Source organism: Musca vetustissima, unplaced genomic scaffold, assembly GCF_032173495.1.
Source record: "Musca vetustissima isolate MV318-11 ecotype Yass unplaced genomic scaffold, APGP_CSIRO_Mvet_v1 utg27460, whole genome shotgun sequence".
Taxonomy (NCBI): Eukaryota; Metazoa; Arthropoda; class Insecta; order Diptera; family Muscidae; genus Musca; species Musca vetustissima.
This window is the reverse complement of record NW_026876195.1, coordinates 77,867-83,291: the sequence shown is the minus strand read 5'-3', so window position 1 is coordinate 83,291 and position 5,425 is coordinate 77,867.

Here is a 5,425-nt window from a genome sequence, read left to right as displayed (position 1 = left end):
AAAAAAATCCCGATTCTATAAAAAATAAAAAAACTGATCTCAAAACTTGATTTATTTGTTGTGCTCAGTTCAAACTAAATTATGTCACGATTAAAATTCTAGCATTTTGTATTCAAACTTGTTTTTCTTTTCGCCTGAAATTGACATCTAAATCTTCTTACTTACCTTCCTAGACCCCTGCCTGCACCCCATTAAAACCACTTGATTTACTGCACTATCAGCTTTTCAAAAAAAAAGAGTTACTTCATTTCGATTACTAACGACTCTGTGTTCTACTTTTTGGGGTTCGTTCTCGTTCTGTCTCTTCTCTCCTCTCCACTGCAGATTTCACTCGTCGTTCTCGTGGCTGTAGTCGTATTCTGTCGTTTTTGTTTGTGTTCAAATGGTGTCATACATTTGAATTTGACAGTTAAGTACCACTGTCCATTTGCTCATTCCTCCATCTATCCGTCCATCCGTTCGCTCATTCATTTGTCTATTTGTTTGTGTGTGTGCATGCATTTTCGCAGCGAATGTCAAAACGTGTTGATGACATTTGCAAATGGATTTGGCACCAAAAAGTATACCCAACAACCTAAAGAAACTTGTAAATTTCGATGTTGTTGTTGTTGGTGGTGCTCTGCTGCGTATGATTTGATGTTGATGATGATTATTCACATGTCGTTGCTGTTGCCTGGTTTTTGTTCGATAATTTGTTTTTAACACATTTTTCATACTCAACTCGACTCGTAGAAAACTTGTGGAAGTTGGTCATTTCATTGAACGATAAGGATATGGGAACAAAATTTTCGGAACTTAAAAAAGTTTTTTTTTTTAAATTTTGGGTTTCACATCCTGCATTCCCCGCGATAATTTTTTTTTATTCGTGGAACTTAATCTCGACCTAGAATTATTTATATATATTTTTTTTATTGTGTTGTTGGATTTCCTAAAAATTAATAATACCATACCTCGTTCGATGAGATGCCATTAAACAGCTGAGACCATAGTCATCATCATCAGCAGAACCTCCCGATGCAAATATTCAAACGATGATAAATAAGTTGCGTTTTATGCAAAACAAAAATAAATAAAAAAATATATTGAGGAGAAATCAAACCAGAGAAAAAATAAAACAATAAGAAGAAGAACAACAACAACTTAAAAGTATTACACGAAATTTAGGTCACATTCACTTATTTGAGAGATTCGATTTTTTTATCGTTGAGTAGTACGCATTAAAAAAAAAACAAATGGTGTTAAGTTTAGTTGAGCCGAAGAAGAAGAAAAGGTAGCCAGAAAGGATCAACATTTTTAATGGAGAATATGTTCCATTTGTAGAAGACTATAAAGAGGATTTTAGGTATGGAAGAAGAGGTGTCGAATATCTTATTTATGTATTAAATGTACGACACTCAGCACACATCATTCTGGACCTAATTCAGTACCATATGCCAAATTGCATGCAAGTCGAAAGATATATAGGAACTTTGGTGGACCATTTACATAAGATCGGACGAAAATATATGTGGTAGCTATATCTAAAATTGAACCGATTTTTCAGAAATTGTCTACACATGATTCTAGAGTTAATTCAATACGCTATGCAAATTTTCGTGCAAATCGAAAGATATATAGAGACTTTGGTGCAGCATTTACATAATATCGGACAGAACTATATATGGGAGCTATATTTAAATCTGAAACGATTTTCACGAAACTTAGCACACAACATTCTGGACCTAATTCATTATGCTATGCCAAATTTCGTGCAAATCGAAAGATATACCTTAATTCGGACGAAAATATATATTGGAGCTATATATAAATCTAAACCGATTTTCTCGAAACTTGACACACGTCAAGTTAGACTCAATTCAGTACACTATGCAAATTTTCGTGCAAATATATATAGAGACTTTGGTACAACATTAACCTTAAATCGGTCGAACATATATATGGGAGCTATATCTAAATCAGAACCGATTTTCACGAAACTTAGCACACAACATTCTGGACCTAATTTAGTACTTTATGCCGAATTTTGTGCAAATCGAAAGATATTTAGGGACTTTGGTGCACCATTTACCTTAAATCGGTCGAACATATATATGGGAGTTATATCTAAATCTGAACCGATTTCTACGAAACTTGGCACACATCATTCTGAACCTAATTTAGTACTCCATGCCGAATTTCGTGTAAATCGAAAGACATATAGGGACTTTGGTGTCCCATTAACTTTAAATCGGATGAAACTATATATGGGAGATATATCTAAATCTTAACCGACCTAATTTACCTAATTTAGTACTCTATGCCGAATTTCGTGCAAATCGAAAGACATAAGGGACTTTGGTGCCCCATTTACCTTAAATCGGTCGAACATGTATATGGGAGCTATATCTAAATCTGAACCGATTTTCACGAAACTAAGCACACACCATTCTGAACCTAATTTAGTACTCCATGCCGAATTTCGTGTAAATCGAAAGACATATAGGGACTTTGGTGCCCCATTAACTTTAAATCGGATGAAACTATATATGGGAGATATATCTAAATCTTAACCGATTTAACACACGTCATTTTCGACTTAATTCAGTTCGCTATTCCGAAATTCGTGGAAATTCAGTGATTTTCAGGGGCTTTGGTGCACCATTTACCTAAAATCGGACGAAACTATATGTGGGAGATATATCTAAATCTGAATCGAATTCCTCCAATTTCAATAGGGTTCGTCCTTGGGCAAAATAAGTGACTTGTGCCAAATTTATGATCAAATAAGATCATAAATGCGACCTGTACTTAGTTTACAATTTTATGGAGGGACAGACGGATGGACGGACAGACATACATACATACATAAATCGACTTAGAAAGTGATTCCATGCATATTTTCAAAAGGAACGATGTGTCTATCATGTTTCCTTTTGCCTGTTACAAACATATGCACACAGACATAATACTCTGTACCACAGTGTGGTGAAGGGTATAAAAAAATGTTTGAAACTATAAAAATGTATTTAAAAAAAAATGTTAGACCTTGAGGAGAATATATTTAAAAAATCCTTTCCCTTTCCTTTTGTCAAAAATATATTTCCAAAAATCCACGCCTCCTAAATTGCCCCATGAAAGTATTTTTTAAAAAATCCACGACGCTTTTGGCTTCCTCAAAAAATATTCTTTAAAAAATCAAAAAAAAATTAAATCCTCCAAAAATATTCTTTAAAACATCCACGCCGCTTTTGGCTTCCTCAAAATATATTCTTTAAAAAATAAAAAAAAAAAATTAAATCCTCCAAAAATATTCTTTAAAACATCCGCGCCTCCTTTAATGCCTCCGAAAATATTCTTTAAAACATCCACGCCTCCTTTAATGCCTCCGAAAATATTCTTTAAAACACCACGCCTAGTGCAGTTTCCGATCTCCGAAAATATTCTTTAAAACATCCACGCCTCCTTTAATGCCTCCAAAAATATTCTTTAAAACATCCACGCCTCCTTTAATGCCTCCGAAAATATTCTTTAAAAAATCCACGCCTCTTATGGCTTTCTCAAAAATATTCTTTAAAACATCCGCGCCTCCTTTAATGCCTCTAAACATATTCTTTAAAACATCCACGCCTCCCTTAATGCCTCCAAAAATATTCTTTAAAACATCCACGCCTCCCTTAATGCCTCCAAAAATATTCTTTAAAACATCCACGCCTCCTTTAATGCCTCCCAAAATATTCTTTAAAAAATCCACGCATCCACTCCTCTTATGGCTTTCTCAAAAATATTCTTTAAAAAATCCACGCCTCTTCTAATAGGTCAAAAATATTTTTTTTTTTTGTAAAAATCTTAACTTCTTCTAATGCCACCAAAAATATTTGTTAAAAAATAAATCTACGCCTCTTTTAATGCCCTCAGTAATATTTTTTTAAAAAAAATCCACACCAAAAAATATTCTTGATGAATATGATACCCCATTAAAAATTTTTCTATAATACGCTTGTGAAGCATTAATAAGTGCGTCACTGATTTCTCTTTGCCCTGTTATCAAGATATGTCTACTTGGATTGTCTTAACAGATAAACCTTTTATTTGTGAAGGTTAAAATACGTCACAATATCTACGTAAGATCGAAATAAAACACTTTAATTCCATTTCAAATACTCGAATCACAACTTTTGTGACACCAATCCACAAAAATTCCAAATTGTCATATTTCTGAGATTACATTCTAAACAATACCTTGTTGTTGTTTTTTCTAATTAAAATCTTCAAAATTTCTCTCAATTAACTTTCAATAATTATTCATTCCCAAACACACTTATCATTCAATACTCGTAACATCCAATTAAATTGATGCTACTAAAATTTTAGTGTTTTTTTTTTATTTGTTCTCGTTTAATTTCATTTTCAGCTCACATATCATTTTATGGGTATTCATGTGAGTGTGTGTGAGTGAAACCTCATTTCCTCAATATATATTTTTAAATACGCACCATTCACCCATATGATACCACCGAACACCACCCTCAATCTTCTTAGTCATGACGGAGACGAAGACGACGACTACGGCGACCATGACTTTGAACTTTAAATTGGGATCTACTTGTGGTTTGAGGGCGACAAGGCAATGAAGAGAGAGGGACTTAATATTCGAAAATTTTATTGTAGTATTTTTTCAATTTTTATTATTTTATATTTTTGTTGTTATTGTTAATTCAAAATATTATTTTTATTATTTCAACATGTTTTCTTGGCTGACTCGATCGCGTTCTCTCGCTCACAATCTGACGAAAATAACAATTTGTTTTATTTGGTGATTCTGAAAATGAAATGAAAACAAAATAAACTATTGAAGGTAATTGTTAATGTACATATATATGTATGTACATGTACATTAATATATACACATATTTAATGTACATTGTCTTGTATATATTAATCGAAAGTTCTCCTAGTTCTTTTGTTTTTTTACGTTCTTTGTTTGAATTTGAAATTCATTACGGTTTTGGGGAGACTACAAAGGGGGGAAAGTGAAACGTATTTTTTAAAAATATATTTAAAAAAAACTCGGCTCTTCTAATAACCCAAAAATACCCCAAAACTATTTTTTTAAAAAATCTACCCCTTTTTCAATGCCCTCAAAAATATTTTTTAAATCTGAGCCTCTTTAAAAAAACCAAAAAAATATTTTTAAAAATATCCACACCACTTTGAATACCTCAAATTTTTTTTAATTTTTTAATTCACTAATTTAATTTTTTTCTTTCTCTTTTCAGGTAAGTTTCAATGTCCAAAATCATTTCAATTAAAATTCGTAAGTAAATTAGATTTGATTTGGATGAACAAAAAATTCCGTTCCTCCCAACCACATGTCTGGAACTCACTTCCTTTCCCACATGCTGTTTGCTACTGGCTGCTGGCGACTCATTCAATTTCAGTGACTCCA